The 17574-nt window shown below is 51.9% G+C and overlaps 1 protein-coding gene and 1 pseudogene across 1 annotated transcript in view; one reads left to right on the top strand and one right to left on the bottom strand.

Annotated features, from left to right (window-relative positions):
• Positions 1 to 17574, bottom strand: part of AGBL4 (AGBL carboxypeptidase 4) — a 1245941-nt gene that overhangs the window by 159725 nt on the left and 1068642 nt on the right. The window lies entirely within an intron of this gene.
• LOC147914048 (uncharacterized) lies at positions 9615 to 15773 on the top strand (annotated as a pseudogene).

The raw sequence follows: 17574 nt of genomic DNA, 5'->3' as shown, positions 1-17574 counted from the left end.
GCTCTGGTTGCTCTTACGTGTCCCAAAGCCCAGCTCATCCATCTCTCCCTCACTGAGTCCTGCCCCGTCCCCATCGCTCCAGCCAGAGGAACCCATGCATCCCTGGCTCACAGTCCCCCGCCCCACTCCTGTGCCACGGTCACCGCCTCCCTGTTCACTCCCAGCGACTCACACAGTCCTTGGCACATAAGGCTGCAGTCAGTATTTGCTAAACGGATTGAGAGAAACCAGTACTAACCACACCAATTCCCAGATGAAAATGTTTGCCAGAGCTCTTCAGTCTGGTCACAGCAATATAAAAATGACACAGCTAGAATTTGCTTTCAGATTCAAACTGGGAAGGTGAACTTCGACCCTGTCAAAAAATGAGAACAAATTAAACTGAGACACAAGTCATTTCCCTGGTTCCAGGGCTCTGGATTTCTAATTAACATGCAGCACAGTTCTGAGGGCTACAGGGTTTCGGCAAGACAGTGTCTGTTACCTCGAAAACTGAGCCGAGCCCAGAACACAGCTTATTGTTCATTGGTCTGGTTGTTCTTTTCTGGGATGTATGGTGTTTCTTGTGGTACAGGTCCATAGATGAGAGCAATCCCAGGCGATTCAAAAAACATTGCTGGAAGCTGACCTTGTACACAAGAACACAACAAAACAGCCCTCCACACACTCACCCGCCCGCCCTGTCGGGGAGGGCAGCAGCTTAGCCCCAGGAAGCTGGAAACACCGGAGGGAATCTCAGCGGCACTGGCTGAAAGGTGAGGATCCTGTAGGGGGCCGGCGGGAGGTCCACCCTGAGCAGGAGCTGCCACTTAACTCAGAGCCTCGCAAGGCGGCTCTGGGTATCAGCAGCCAAGGCTCTGACAAATTGATGCCAGAGACAATGGTGAGTGACAGGGATCTCATTCAGGCAACAAGGGGACAATCAAAGCAAGTTACAAGCTGGGAAAGGAAATTGACGTTGAAGGAAGGGCGAGGTTTTCCAGGAGTCGGTGCCGTTCCTGCTTGAGGTGACGAGGAATGGGGTGCTGTTCTTCAACCCACCGATTCCCAAACTTGCATGAGTAAGAACCACCTGGTGTACTTGGTAAAATTACCGGTTCCTGGGCCCCACTTCAGACCCATTGAACTAGACTCTCCAGCAAAGGGCCTGGGAATCTGTATCTTTTGAACTAGTGCCCTGGATACTTCTTATGATGAGACAGTTTTGGAAATTACTGGTTTAGAGCACTAACATTTTTCTTATTGGCACCTCTGGAATACTATCTGGCCTTGGGCAGGTCACATCCCTTATCTGAGCTTCCATTTCCACATCTGTTAAATGGGGATGGGAATCCCACCAGGGGGCATTGTTGGGGGTTCCATCCCATCCAAGGAGCCAGTGCCACAGGGCTCCAGAGCCCTCAGTGGTGCAGGATATGAGGATACAGGCTTCCTTGGGGAAGCTCTGCCAAGAGAAGCCAGGGTGGAGGTGACCTTCCCAGACCTTGAGGAAATCAGCCCAGGCTGAAAATTGATCTTCATGATTTCTACTCCCCACTCCCAGGGCTGCCAGGCCTCTTGACAATCCCAAAACAGTAGGCCCAGTCCAGGAACAGGGGCTCTAAGCTAGAGTAGGGCCTTGAGGACTGAGTTCCCTCCCAGCTCAAGCAAGTCTGCTAAGATATAGGATTAACTGAGGGGCGGGGGAAGGAATTCGTGGTCAGGAGACCTGGGTGAAGAGATGCAGGCCATAGAGGGTGCTGTTATGGGCTGAACTGTATCCCCCCAAAATTTGTATGTGGAAGTCCTAACTCCCAGTACTTCAGAATGTGACTGTGTTTGGAGATAGGGCCTTTCAAGAAGGGATTAAGGTAAAATGAAGTCACGTAAGTGGGCCCCAATCCAATATGACTGGCGTCCTTATAAGAAGAGGAGATTAGGACACAGACAGGCACAGAGGAAAGACCATGTGAAGACAGAGGGAGAAGATGACCATCTACCAGCCAAGGAGAGAGGCCTCAGAAAAACAACTCTGCCAGCACCTTGATCTCAGACTTCTGGACTCCAGAACAGTGAGAAAAGAACTTTCCCCCAGTGTGTGGGATTTGTGTGGCCACCCGAGGGGACTAAGATGGACGGCTTGGGCTCTGGTGCTGGTTCCCTCCCCTGGATCTTTGACTCTGACATTGGGAAAGACCCCCTCAGTTTTCTCATCTGTGAAAGAGGAAAATAGCATGTCTGGCTCACAGCTTGTTAGCGTAGGCATATCTCAAAGGAGATAATATAAGCCAGGCACGCCTGGCACACACGAAGTGTATGATGCGTTCCTGTTAGCTGTGCAAACTTGGGCCAGGCCTGGCATCCCTCCGAGCTTCAGTATTATCACACAGGAAACGGGGGTTACTCCCCTGTCCACCTCATTTAACAGAGACCAGTGCTGGGAGACCCGTCACATAACATATGTGGCGAGGTTTGAGAAGGTGTAAGCACTTCACAGATGGGAGGAACCGTTGTGTCCAGGCAAAGCAGACGTCATCCTCCCAAGAGATGCTGTTAGCCGAGATCTGAGGTGAAGAGCAGGAGCACGAACAGCAGGTTTAGACACACAGGCTCTGGGCCCAAGTCCCAGCTCTGCCATTTCAGTGAAACCGCGGCAACGCCTCTCAACTTCAGCGTCCTGCCTACGACACAGGGATGGGGGCAGCTGTGATGGAAGATGCTAATACTTTCCATCCAAGCATCCGGCAAGTCCTCAGTGGTTCCGTGTGCTTGTCTAATTCAGGAAGTTTCCCCTCCTGCTCCCACTGGCATTGTGTGAAGGTCGTGCCAGAGGACTCACTCCTGTGAAGGAGAGCAGCTCTGTTCCTTTCCCATCAGAAGCCCATTCTGATACAGACATCACGCCTTTCTAAAACCTGACATAGAAGCCCTGGACACTGGCCCCTCAGCTGCCACTGGGGTCCCAGCAGACACGGAGCCCAGCCTTCTGCCACCCCTCACGGGCAGTTCCAGCAGAGTCTCTTTTAAATCACGGTTAACCCTCAGCTCCTCCCCACCACCCAACTTGACTCGGAATCAGGACAAGGGAAAGAAAGTATTTGGGCTGAGGCAAAAAACATAGCAAGAAGAGGGTTAGGAAAAAAACCTCTTTCCAGCAACACTCTTCCAGGGGAGGCTATATGCAAGGCTGGGTCTCACAGAAGGGTCTAGGTAGAGGGCTGGATTTGCTGTCCTCGAGGGCCGTCCTAATTCTGTCTTTTGGCTTTAATAACAAGTAAAAACGTGAAGTTATCATGATGTGAGCCACTGATCAGAAGGTGAGGCCAGAGCTCACTGATGAGAAAGGGAGTGTTGGCTCTGTAATTACGCACCAGTCAACAGCCAACTTACCAAACCACCCTGGATGTAACTACCCTCTGTTGTGCGACATGGGGGCAAGGAAGGAGGAAGATGGCCTAACCCAACCTTCCAGTTTTGAGGCGAAATTTTGAAAACTGAATAAGGAAGCACTCATTGGCAGTCATGCGACATCCTAACAATGCCCCAGAAAATATGCTCAGAGGACAATCCTTTCCCTGGCTCTGTAGGCACTTGGAGTCTAGCTGCCTAGACCACCAGGTGGCAGTTCCGGAGACCCAGTCTCCCTACTCTGAAAGGGATTACGAAGAGATGGGGGAGATTTCCCTTCCTCTGCCAAAGGGTTGTCATGGTGACTGTAGCTGAGAACTCCTGGGTTGTGTCCAGCCTGTGCTGATGGCCACAGTGTGCTCTCAGACATCACTTGGGTCCTTAACGAGGCTGGCTCCTGCTGTTGGGCCAATATGTGAGGGCCCAGACACTGGTCAAGAGAAGGCCTGCCAGGATGCCTAATTAGTGCTTAGTCCAAAGTAGAGTGTGAGAAGAGGAAAGGAAGGCAGAGGCAAAGACAGAATCGAAACACTCCCCCGTCCAGAGCCACGGCCAGAGCCCTCACTATAGCTGCAGGCCAGGTTCTGACCTCAGGCTCGGCTGACACCAGGGCTGACCTTTGACTGGGACAGCAGACTAAGCTTTCCCTCCACTGTGGTTTGTAACACAAGTGACTGATAATATGAGGATCAACTGAGAGTTCAGGGAAGGAGCCTGCTTATTTGGCTATCCACTGGGCCTCGAGGAAGGAGTGGGCAAGTACCTTAACTCAAGTACCACTCATGCCTAACGTTGTGAAAAGGCAACAATCATCTAATAGCTTAAAGATGGTGGTCCAAGAGGCCATCAAATTCCAGAGTTAGTTCAAGAATAGAGATTTCTTTTTCTTTATAAAACAATACCTATCAGAAAAGGAACTTTGGGAATTTACCAGTTGAAAATAAGGAAAAGAGAGAATCTAAGAAAAACTGCCTCAGTGTTGGACTGTAGGAAATCTAACAGGGGCAGAATGGATCTAGACACTTCTGAATGGTCTCTACAAAGACGCCTAGCAGGGTGGAAAACATGTGGAATCTGGGGCCTGGTTTGTTCCTGTCCTGCCTTCACCTCTAATGTCTGTGAAAACACTGGGCAGGAGGACTCCTGGGAGCAAACGCCTGCTGAGGTCGGGCAGGCTCAAGAGTGAGCGACGCAGACACGTGTGGGGACGGGTTGTGGCAGAGACTGTGGTCTGCTGAGCCCCCCTCAGCAACTGCCCGTCACTGCCACTCAGGAACGAGGTCTTGAGTTCTATGATCCTTTCTGAGAATTTTTCAAGAGATGCTTGATGTTTATTTGCAATCTCTAATTTGTAAGTATTGGAAACTATTTTTTTTTTTAAAGCAAGAAAAAAGAAAGTCTATGGGCTTGGTACATTTTTCTCTCATAAACTGTGGAGTCCTGAAAACCCTAAGATGTTTTTACTATCTCCTGTGACTATACTTCATTCTTTGCATCTCAATTTTCTCTGCTTTAAAATGAGAGAAGAGGAGAAGACCTCTCAGCAGAACATTCCTGCCTGCGATGTTCCAGAAGTCCATGACTCCAAAACCCATCATCTCAGCCAGCCTTGGGAACAACGTGCCGTGGGCTCCACGTGGGCAGGCAGGTGAACCCTCACCTCTCCCTATTACAGGAGTGGAAAACTAATAAGACTCACTCCTGCCTGTGCAGAGAGCCCCCGAGAAGCTCTGACACGGGTAGGGACTCGCAGGCACCATCTGGTGGCACGGCTTCTAGAGACCCCAATCTCTGTCACTGAGTGTTTGCTTGACCTTGGTGAGTCACCTCCCCTCTCTAGGCCTTACTGTCCTCATCCAGCCATACAACGAGGGGGTCCAACTCTGAGTGTTGGAGCAGAGCCTGGTCGGTGCTCAGGCTCTGCTCCAAGGCCATCCTGAGTGACTTTGCCTCGTGAGGTCATGGAGACCCTTCCACAAGGATGGATGATGGCCTCTCGCTGGCCTGTGGTCGGCAGGCCCATGGGTGTGTGCGCGTGCGTGCTCACACCAGGCATGGCCGTCACATCAGCATTGGGCAATACTGGGGGGCTGGGTGGAGAGGGTGGTTGAAACTCATGGTGTGGGGGCCCACACACAGGGGGCGAGGGGAATGTAGATCATGAGGGGCAGGTCAGGGAAGGGGTCAGGTGATGGACAGACAGAGGTCAGGAGACCCCCAGGGAGACAGAGACAAACACACAGGCAGGTGCAGCCAAGGCAGAGAAGCAGACAAAATGGAGAGGGTGAGAGACTTGCACTGAAGGCACACAGAGACCAACAGGAAGGGAGGAGGAGGGTGTGAAGAGAAGGGCATAGAGAGAAGGGTGTGAGCCAGAGGAAAGGCCAGGGGAGCTGCCAAACCACTGGCTTCAATTAAAAACTTAAACAGGTATGCAGAGACTGTCAGGTGAGGGACGGAGCCGCGCTGCTTCCTGGAGAGGAGAGGTGGAGGAGAGAGGGCCCCGCAGGGCTCCGGTCAGCAGGCGATGAGTCCTCACTGCAGGCCAGGCCCTGTGCTGACACCAGCCCAGCCGTGACGGAGGGAGGCAACGGGGAGAGGCTGTCCATGCAAATGAAATTCTCCGGCCGGGTCCTGTGATCTGTGATCTCAGACAGGGGTGGGGTGGTCAGGCTGTAGCGGAAAAAATCCACATATTGGGGTTTGAAGCCCAGATCTGCTGATTAGCAGCTGCGTGAGCTGGAGTCTATTTCTTCACCACTCTGGGCCCCACTGCCCTCACGTGGAAGAGGGGCACTAACGCTCTGCACTGCCTCTGTCCTCAGGAGAGTCTGCTGACCAAGTTGGTGGGGCTCGGTCTGGGGTCGTGGCCTGTGGCAGGCCCTCGGCCAGCACCGGTGGGCAGCACTCCCCACTGCGGGCCTGGCTCCTGCTGGCCTTTCTGCCATGGTGGGCAGGCTTCCCTGAGGTCTGCTCAAGTGTCACCTTGCAGGGGAGGCTTCCTCGGTCACCCTCAACAGAACAGCGCCCTCCCTTCCCCCGTTTCCTTTCCGTCTTCGTCTCCACAGCACTCATCGCCACCGATGTACACATATGTGTTTTCTTTCCCCCCTAGAATATAGGCTTCATCAAGATAGCTATTTTGCCATTTTATTCACTGCTGTATCCCCAAAACCTAGAACAGCAGGTACTAAATAAATATTTGTGGAAGGAAGAAAGGTAAGAAGGAAGTGAGAGAGGGAGGGAGGGAGGAGGCATGCACGCCACTGCATTCATAGGGTGGCTCAGAGCATCACGAGGAAGTGGATGAGTTCAGAAAAGATTATGGAGCTGAGGACCCCTCACCCCACTCAGCCCAGGCTGGTCCTACTGGTGGGTGGGCCTTGGAGTTCTCTCTACTCTCAGGCCCACCTGAGCTTTCGGGCCTTCCCTCCCTCCTGCTTCCCCTGCTCCTGGCTTCCCCACGGCCTCTGCCTGTGCCCACCCTTTGTGCACCACCCTGGCCCAGAACCTCTTCCTCTGCTCTACTCTTCTGAGGCCGGCCTGTCTTCAAGGCTTAGCTCCAGTCCTGCTCCATTCACTCATTTATTACTCATCGGTTCATTCAAGTACTCATGGCTAAATGTTTGTTGCTGAGAGGGATGCTCTCTGCAGTCAGAACAGGTTCTACCGGCTCAGAAATGAGACTGTGATGTTAAGGAGCCCCTGGCCTCCAGGGACGCAGATCCCCTAATATTAGAAGACAACCCCTCGTCCCTTTGCTTACTCTGCAGGAGAGCCGGGAGCATGGCTGAAAAGCTGCAGCACCTTAAACAGATGGTGACACAAAGAGCATTCCTGGGATTAAGGAAGTCATCTCAGCTTTGGACCAAAAGGGAGAAAGGAGATCTCAGCGTGGGGAATGGTCCAGGAGCAGCATGAGAGATCCAAGCAAGACATGCTAAAGTCACCACTGTGCTATTCTTAAGGGATAGAGACACAGAGGGAGGGAGAGTGTGCCTCTGTGGGGAGAGAGGGGCGTGATGGGAGGGACTAGGGTCAGGGTGAAAGATACCGCTTTTGAGCCTCAGGCCCAGCTTTGCCCTATCAGACTGTGGATGTCTAGGATCTACTGGGATCTCTGACATCAAGGCAGGATCTCCATTCAGCAACATGGGAATCCTCTGCCTGGCATGGAGTCCTTGCATAAGGGAAGCTGGTGATACATAGGAACAGGAAAAGGACCTGGGCCCAGGTAGCTGCATTACAAGGCTGAGAGAGGGGAAGATGCCACATGTGGGAAGCCCGTCCTGGCCACCTTAATCCCGAGCGACTCCTTCCTTTCTCCTTCCCTTCCTCCCTTCCTCCCTCCCTTCCTCCCTTCCTCCCTTCCCTCCTCCCTTCCTCCCTTCCTTCCTCCCTTCTTTCCTTCCTTCCTTCCTTCTTTCCTTCCTTCCATCCTCCCTCCCTCCCTTCCTCTTTTCTTTCCTTCTTTTTAACAAATACTTCTCAGGCACCAGGACTGGGGCAATCTCTAAAGAAGAGGGTAGCCCAAACTCACAGCAGCTGGGATGCGGGCATATGTGCCTGATAAAGGGAATCCATTACACCATGTTAGTAAGTTTATTCTTTATCTTAAAGCTACCGTATGTGTTGGGATGAGGTCGCCCATGATTTGAGGGATGAAGGAGCTGATCAGACTTTTCTTTTGTGAAGACGGCTCCAGTTGTGGAGGAGAGGCAGCCTCTGGCCTGGAAGCCCCTGGGCCCCCCACCCTCTGTGGCTGCACTGTTATAACCGCCGCTGTTTCCTGGGGTCTCCCCATTCCACTGTCAGCGCCTCGAGGGCAAGGAGGACAGCGGTTCTGTCCAGGTGTCGTGGAGCCTGGCGCCTGGTCCAGGCCTGGTGCTCAGTGAACGTTTGCTAATGAATAACTGCGTGCTTGCTGAACACATGGAGCAGGTCAGGGCCACCCCCGGCCCCAGCCTCAGAGATGTGCACTCTTCCACTGGACTCAAGGGTGCTGAGCACTGGCGGCGCGCTGAGTCAGGAGACCAAGCTTAGAGCACGAATTCCGTTGATTCCCAGAACCACTTTGATTAAAGGGGAGGAGGGCGGCACGAGAGTCTTAGCTCGTTTACATCATAGATGGAAAAATAGGGGCACAGAAGGGGGCAACTTTCCCAAGTTTTCACATTAAAACAGGTGAAAGATCAGGATTCATTAATAAGTCATCAGATGTCAGAGAAAGAAGGACCATAAGAGACCAACAAGTTCAAGCCCCTCCTTTTCCAGGTGAGAACACTGCCAGAGGGAGGTGCTTCTTGCTGAGTGTCACACAGACAGGGGCAGATCACATATGAGAAGGTCCTCTACACAAAGTTAGACAGGGCAATAAATAGCAAAGCATCGTTTGAACCTTGTCAAGTGTTGAAATCGATCCTGATCAGGTAGGTGAGTGAGCAGAGAGGTTAAAGCCAGACTAGGACTAACCAATGGAAGTATAAGGCATGCCACAGGCGTGAGCCACGTGGGTAAGTTTAAATTCTCTACCAGCCACATTACAAAAGCAAAAGAAAGAGGAGAAGTTAATTTTAATAATATATTTTATTTTACTCAAATACCTAAAATATTATTTCAGCATGTAATCAACATTACGAGTTTTATTAATGAGATACAGTCATCCCCCTTATCCATGAGGGATCTGTTCCAAGACCCCCCGTGGATGCCTGAAACCACAGATAATACCAAACCCTGTATGTACTATGTTTTTTCCTATACTTACATACCTATGACAAAGTTTAACTTATAAATAAGGCACAGTAAGAGATTAACAACAATAACTAATAATTAAATAGAACAATTATAACAATATACTGTAATAATTTTTTTCTTTCCTTATTAAGTCGAGAACTTTCACCTTTTCACTTAAAGGAAGCACTTCACGGCTTCTCTGGCATATCCAAACTGCCAGCATCACTTCTCTTGCGCTTTGGGGCCATTATTAAGTAAAATTAGGGTGACTTGAACACAAGCACTGCGGTACTGAGACAGTTGATCTGATAACTGAGACAGCTACTATGTGACTAATGGGTGGGTAGCGAATACAGTGTGGATATGCTGGACAAAAGATGATTCATATCCCACACGAGACCAGCAGGATGGCGCAAGATTTCATTACGCTACTCAGAATGATGGCAATTTGAAACTTATGATTTCTGGAATTTTCCATTTAATATTTTCGGACCATGGTTGACCACAGGTAACTGAAATGGTGGATAAAGGGAGACTACTGTATTTATATTACTTTTTATACTAAGTCTGAAGTTCAGTTGTGTATTTTACACGTACAGCTCATCTCAATCCGACTGACCACAGTTTAGTGTTGGCGCGTGGCTAGCGGCTGTGTATTGGACAGCATAGGATTAGAGTTTCAGCAAAGGCATTCAGGCGGGAGTCTTTGAGAAAGGGAAAGTATTTACGAGGCAGAGAGCGGGTAGAAGGCTTTACAGATGGAAGTAACATTATAAGCAAAGGTAGAAGGTTGAGAATGAGAATGTTCTGCTCACAGAGGTTACTGGCCTCGCTAGAGCTGAGTCATGTGGGCAAGTCAAGGGTGAAGGCCACTGACAGCCCCCTCCCTGCCTTGTTCTACACAGTTCCATTCCAACAGCCATGACCGTCTTCCTAACTCACATGGCACTCGATGGTGTAAAAAGTACCCTCATACTGTCTGCGTATTTGCATCTTCACATCACCCTGTGACACAGACCCAGAGCAGAAGACGGCTGCCCACGGTCACACAGCTGAGTTAGCACTGGAACCCCGTCTCCACCTCCCCTGCTGCTCTCTGAATACCAGCCCTGCCTGGAGGCCAAGTGCCAAGAGGCTTCCTCCCCGAGCCCTGAGCGGCCTGTGCTTTTGCTGTGTCTCTTGCTGGACCTGGCCCTCTCTCATCCTCCACTTGCCTGATTCTCCCCACCCCGCCCAACCTGGGTCTTTCCTCCTTTGGGAAACTTTCTCCCACCCTTATCTCCGAGTCCACACCACTTTCTCCCTTCTATGAATTTCTATTAAGGAAGAATCTGAAGTTTTATTGTAAAACAAGTTGTTTCTAAAGATTTTTCTGATCAGATTGTTACCTCCTCCCACTAAAAGTCTAAGAGGGAGGAAGAAGAGAGAGGGTGTGAGACCCATCCCCAAGTCCCTGGCGCCACAGCATAGCAGCAGCTAATGGCCAAGAACGGTCATTTCAGAGAGTGAAGCAAACACCCGAGCCAGGAGTCAGTTAATTACGAGCTCCAAAGAGGCACTGGCAGATTCCCGCACCAGTACTGGGGGCGGCGGCTGGGGAGTCCTGGAAGTCTGCCATCCCAGCCTCCCACTGGGACCTGCAGGTAACGCTGGGGGAGCTGGAAAGGCTTCCTTTGCGAGGCTGTCTGTCGAGTCACCCACACAGAGAACAGCACAGGAGGCGGGAAGGAGTCTGCAGAGAGAGCGTAGGCTGGCCCCCCCACGGAACCATAAGGGGGACAAACACTGTGTTTGCAAACACAGTGATGACCCTGCTCCCCATCCAGACAGAACTGGATCCAGATCCTGGCTCGACCCCTATGAGGAGTGTGATCTTGGGTGGGTCAGGCTTCAGCTGCCGTCAGCTTGTCCACACAGGTGACCCCACTTGTCTCATGGGGTGATTTGGGAACTCAAATGGGCTGGTGTATGTTATGGTGCCCAGCATGTGGTAGGCATCAGATACAGGCGAGCAACCACCTCTTCCGTCTGTCTCTCTCCCTCTTTCTTCCTTCCCCCTCTTTCCTTCTTACTCACGGAAATAAGATAGGAGGGAACTGTAGTGCCTCAGGTGAGAAGCCCTCAACACCCCAAGAACAGCTAGGCTTACTGAGACTTGCTGTGTGCCAGACACTGTGGTAGGCTCTTCCCTGCATTACCTTGTTTAATCCTCTCAACAACCCCATTGGGTAAGAACGCGTTTGCCTGTCCATGGTCACTATGCTGGTAAAAGGAAGATCCAGGATTCAACCCAACGCCTGTGGCTTCAGAGCTCACACTGCTGGTGCAGCCCAGCAAAGGAACTTACACACTCATTTCTTTGCATATTCCAGTCTCTTTCTTCCTCTCTTAAGGCACTAATACCTGTTCTTGTTCAATGTCCCCAGCAGGCCACCTGACCCTCTATGGCCCAGGACGGGGCTGGGCATAGACTAAATGCCCAACGCGTATTTGCTGGGAAAGGGAGCTATCTAAAAACTACTTGCATGGGAAAGATATTTAGTGCATTCTCACTCTCAACTCGGCCGTCGACAGTGAGGAAACTGGTCTAAACCAGAGGTCAGGTTGCTTGCCCCAGACTGCTCAGCACCGTGGGGGTGACCTGGGAATCGTCCCAGGGTCCTTGACTCCTGGCCTGACCACTTTCCCTGCCACAGAGCCCATCTCCTGCTCCACGAAAGCAGATTCCATGACGGCCTGTGTCCATGTAGCGATCTAGACACGCCTGTGGGAGGCGTCAGGGCTGTGGTCAGCCTCCTTGAACCACAGGAAGATCTCCTGGACCTGTCCCTGAGTCTCTCCAGAAGGCGGCGCTCTACTCGACATGACTTGTGCGCGGAGGCAGCTCAAAACCCGCCAAGAAGCAGCAGCCTGGTGAAATCCATTTCTGTCACTGTACAGATCAGCAGCGGACTCCACAACACGAAACAGAAAGCCCCTTCCAAGTCCGCGGGAAGACGGGAAGGCCTGAGCTTTCTGCTGTGACTTCCAGGCTTTCTGCCCTGGAGGAAAGGGAGAGGCGGCTAGCTGAGCGGAGCTCTCCTGCGGGTGCCCGGCAGCCTCCGCGGGGCCTAGGGGTTGAGGACCTGGCTCTCTCTTCCTTTCCCCCTCACCCCTGACCCCCAGAGCCCTAGCAGCCCCCAGTCCCTGGGCACGCAAGCTCCCCTTATGCTGTGTCCCTGACCTACTTTTATCCCCAGGTCTAGAACGCCTGTTCAATAAAAACAAAAAAGGTAGAGCCTTGGTTTGGGGCGTGGCGGCTCACACCTGCCAGGCCTTGGTGCTCCTGAGGATTCAGTACAAGCTCAAGTACAAGCAGTGCTTCCTCCTCGCCCTGGCACAGGAGAGGTGCGCCCAGCCTCTCAGCCGAGGAAGAGTGGTGGGCAGGAAAGTATGGGGTGAGGAGAGAGAAGGAATATGAATATCTACATACGAATAGATATCACTGAAAATGCAGAACTGCTGAGAAGGTTAAAAAAGGCTTCAGAAATCCACATGGGTTTGGATTCCAGCTTCACTTACTAGCTGTGTCTGTAACTTAACGTCTTCAGCTGTGTGTGCAGATTAATTTAAGTGTTGCTTATTGATTGGAAAATGGGGATAATAATTGTACCTTGCTCATAAGAGTGTGGGAGAAAGAAAACGAGAGGATTCACGTACTCCTGGCAGTTGGCACAGTGCCGGGCACCGGGCACAGTGCCGGGCACCGAGTCAGTGCGCTGACTGGGCTCCTGCGATGGTCCCCTCGTGTTTCTGAGTGACACTTTTCCTCTAGGAAGCAGGGAGGAAGTGCCCAGTGCCACGCGGAGGCATTCATGCATCCATTTATTCTACCAACATCCGTCAGCTTCCGTCGTGTGCCAGGCCCCAGGCCAGGCGCCAGGGGACCAGAAGAGGGGAAGACGCCATTAAGCCAGTTCTCCTGAAATATCCCTGACGCCTCTCCCTGCCCCAGCCCCCCCATTAACCACCCTCACCCTCTCTCTACCCAGTGAAACTTCTTCTGATTCCACACAGCCTCCTGCACACAACTCTGTAGAGCACTCATCCTACAATTTGTCATCAGTTTACCTGTCTCTCCACTTGGCTATTCTAACCTTGCTCCTGCTGCACCCCTCCCCCACCCCACTTGCTCCTTTCTGTTCAAAGAGGACACTGTCCAAGGCTCATCCGCAGGAGATGCTATTATTCTCAGAGTCGGTGACTGTGTCACTCAGAGAATATGGGACTCTGTGACCAGGATTCCCATCTTCCAGGTCCCTGACCTGGAGAAAACCTCCAGCTGTAAGGTGTCTGCTTCAATTCTCCCACATTCCTAGAGACGCACAAAAGGCTGCCATCCTTCCAATCCCAGGTCCCCCAGCTGCTGGGAGATGCCCCTGTTGGAATAATCACCTTCTCAACAAATGGCATGGTGACAAGCAGGGTGGGGGGATAGCCGGGGCCCCACAAGCTGGTGTTTTCAATTTAGAGGCCATGCATTATTTACACTGCCATTATTCCCCTCAATTTGACTTCACGCTTTAGCCCTAATTTCAGTATAATCAAAGCCAATGAATATTTAATCAGGATTGCTTCCAGAAATTGAGTAATGCCATTAACATAATGGCCTCAGGACTTCAAAGCTGCTTTCCTTCAAATGCATCTGACTTACACCTTTCCCCACCCCCTTCCCTTTAACCAGCTGTATTTCAGAATGGCAGGGGATTGGGGACCCAGTGGACTAGCTGGCTACAGCTTTGTCTAGGCATCAGAAAGGTGGCTGGCAGGGGGAGGAGTGCTGGCCCCACTGAGAGAGACTCTCAGGAGGACAGCCAAATTCTGCATGTGGACTCCGTTTTAAGGCACCTCGATTTATGAAAATACCAAGTTTTAAGCCACATCCCCAAGGGGCTTCAAAAACAGACTTTCGGATTTCAGTTTCTAAACATGGTGATTGTCATACACAGCCAGGTCTGGGAAGGATTGGCCTAGACTACCCCTAGCCCCCACGGCCACCAGCAGTGGAGTCTGCTCTTGGGGAACCATGGCCTGGGTTCATCTTTAACCATCCCTGGCAGAGGCCCTCCTCACTGAGAGTGGAAGCCTGCCCCCTGCAGGCTGCCCACGGTGGCCTGGCCCTGCCCTCCGAGGCCCCACAGAACGAGGGTGCTCCTTCCGCCCCAGGACAACTGAGGAGATATTAAAAAATGGTTTTCATCTCTTCCTTGTGTCCTTCCCTCATGGGGCCAGGTGCCACGTGCCCAGCCAGGCTCTGTGGGGGATGCAGTGGTGAATCTGACTCCACCTGCTCCCCAAGAGCTCACTGTAAACGTCCTCAGGGGGCTGCACAGAATTCCCAAGCACTGTTACACTTGTCATCTCCTTTGGTCCCGGATGGATCCACATCCTCTTTCCACAATGTCAAATGGTGAGCTTCCCAAGGTCACCTGGCGAGGTGGCTCTAGGATCAGGAGGAATCTAGGGTGTTAGATGTTAAAACTAGGAGCTCTCTGAGGACCTTCTAGGTCAACCTTGTTGTACAAAATGGGAATGGGCCCAAGGTCACAGCTGGACAGTGGAGGGACAGGGCTGAGACTTCGGGGGCAGGGGCCTTAGACTCCTTGCCCAGAGTCTTTTCCTTTATAAAAGGATCTGTGGTTCCCAAGCAGGAAGAAACATCACAGTCCATCAAGGGCTGCTGACTTGGAAAGCCAGGGACAGGGCTGAGGAGATGGAAATATTCCTGGGAGAGGCTTCACTATGTGTCTCTTGGGGAATCAGGCATCTCTGGGGTGAGAATGTGAGAGAGTTGGGGAGTCGATAGAAATGGCAGTAATGTGGTAGTGAAAGGGGGAGGGGGTCATGCTCCAAGCTCACAGAAGCAAGGGCAGCCTTTGAGAAACCTTAGCCACCCCCAGGTCCCGGATCTCTTTCTGCCTGATGCCCTCCCTGGGAAGCCCTGGCTGACTCCTCTTGCAGGGCTGGGTGTGCCTCACCGTGCTCCCACAGCCTCTGTGCTCCCTTCCTTAGAGCACTTCTCCCGCTCTGTTGCCTCTCTGTATGCATTTCTGCCCCCTCCTCCCCACACTGCAGACTCCTTGAGGACTGGGGTGAGGCTGACATTTCTCTATATTCCTGGGGGAACTGGGTCATACACTGTAGGTGTCACACCCCACCAATAGAGGACTCAGTTGCTCTTCACAAGCAGGTCAAGAAGCCATCCAGCCCTGATCCACTAACCTGCAGGGCCAGAGAGCTCACCACTGCCTGGGTCCATCTTAAACATCACTAAAGTGCCCCCTCATTAGGAATAGAGTGAAGGAATGAATGCCTTGTGCTGCCACCTGGTGGTCACTTCCAGCATGGCGTCCTCCAAGTGCACCTTGTTCTTCCTACCAAATGGGAAAGGAAGACATGTGTACGGACCCCTGCCGGGTGCCCGTGCTTTATGCATGACGTCTCACTCTTGATAACCACCGCGGAAGGTGGCATTATCATTCCCATTTTACAGATTGGGAAACTGAGGCTCAGAGAAGTGTAGTAACACAACTACAGGTAGGAGGCAGAGACAAGATTTGGTTCCTCATCTACTGACTCCTAGTCCAGGGATTTCTCCACTGCTCCAAGACTAACCCAGATGGATGAATCTCTAATTGCTGGATTTCAGTATTGACCAGACAGATGGAAGGAGCATTTGGGGGTTTCTAGCAGCTTCCCTGATGTCCCTGAAATCACACTATGTAATATTTCACCTATTCAGTTAGTTCTGGCCCTTGAGATACCCAGAGTGAAGGAACAGAAAGAACATCACAGAAACCACTCTAGATCTGGAGGCTGGAGTCACTTTACGGGGCATGGGCAAGTGTCCTGGGGCCTGGGTTGATGTGAGGGGCTAAAACCCTGCCTGTCCATCAGAAAGGATGGCTGAATATTAGAGAGAGAAGAGGTATGTCCAGCCTGCTGAGCCTCAGCCACAGTTGGAGCCTGACCCTTGTCACACTGACCCCTCAGCCTGACTCCAGTTACTGAATGGCCCCTGTCAGAGAGAGACTCCTCAGAAGACTGAGCCTGGAACAGCCTGGCTCTGGTCCGTGTTCTCCCTCCCCTGCACCCAAGCCCACAGTGACCTGCATACTGGGAACTCTGCCTCCACATACATAGCCGAGCCCTGGTTTGGGGGTGACCTCAGCTGGGCCAAGGGCATTGAGAGTGGCTTTGAGGCTTGGGGCCAGTCCAAGAGCAGATCAGTGGGGTACTGGGAACCACAGAGAAGCAGCAAGGAGGCCAGAGCCAACAGAGATAGGCAGTGATCCACAGAGCATGGGCCTGTGACCAGGAGATGGGGAGAGAGGCCACTGGGGTACAGCAGGGGAGAGGCCAGTGTCCCAGAGCCTTCAGAGATGGCCTCAGCCAACACCGTCATTTTGACCCAAAGAGAATGCAAACTGCCCAGGCTACCAGAACCTGGTACCTTTGCTCCCCATTCTGAGCAACTCCACTGCTTGGCATCAGGAGCTAGATCCGTGCGACATGTCTGGGGCTCTCTCAGTCTCTCTGCAGCCCCATGTGCTTGGGAGCCGTGGAGTCTCACCTCCATTTCATGGAAGAGAAACTGAAGCTCAGAGAGGAGACAAGCCTTGCCAAGAGGAGGGGATACAGTCAGAGCAGAGTCTGGAACCCGGCAGGATCTCCTGGCCTCAGGTCCCACCTCCTATGTGGGACTGGACAGGCACGGCACCAGGTACCTTATACGTGCTACGTCATTTCATTCTCACAATGCCAGGTAAGGCAATATTATTATCCCTATTTTACAGATGAGAATGCCTCTGAGGCTCAGACAAGTCAAATAACTGGCTGAAGGTGGCAGAGTAAGTGAATAGGAAGGAGAGCAGTATTTGAACCTAGGACCAGCTACTCCCAAATCCCTCAACATCCCTAGAAACGACATTGCCTCTCCCCGTCTGTAAACAATGTCGTCCATTTAGCTCCCATTGGTGGTGGTGGGTTGAGGGGTCCTCCACTGACCACACTCTCTCTCCAGCCGCTTCTTCACATCTGAGGATTCTCCCTGTCTCTCAAGTCTGACTCCAGGAGGATGCCCTTAACTCCCTCACTTATTGACAGCCAGAGGGATTGACCCAGCATGGTGGGGTTCTGCCTTCATTTCTATCCTGTCTTAGGAGGACTCTGCAGAGGACCCAGGCTTTGGGAACAGGCAGAAGCAGTTTGCCTGCTGGCTACTTAATGCTCTGTGCCCTTAGGCATGACATAGGCCCTCTCAGAACCTCAGTTTCATTCTCCATAGAATAGAGGCAATAATACCTACCTAACAGGGATTCTATAAGAATATAACGTACCTGGCATGTGGTAGGCACTCAATTAATGATTGCCTGAGTGTTATTACTTTTACATATGTGTCTTGTGTCTCTCTCT

This window comes from Ceratotherium simum, chromosome 22, assembly GCF_057802395.1.
Source record: "Ceratotherium simum simum isolate JZ-2026a chromosome 22, ASM5780239v1, whole genome shotgun sequence".
In the NCBI taxonomy this organism is placed as follows: Eukaryota; Metazoa; Chordata; class Mammalia; order Perissodactyla; family Rhinocerotidae; genus Ceratotherium; species Ceratotherium simum.
Note: the sequence above shows the minus strand (reverse complement) of the source record. Positions and strands in the feature narration are given on the sequence as shown.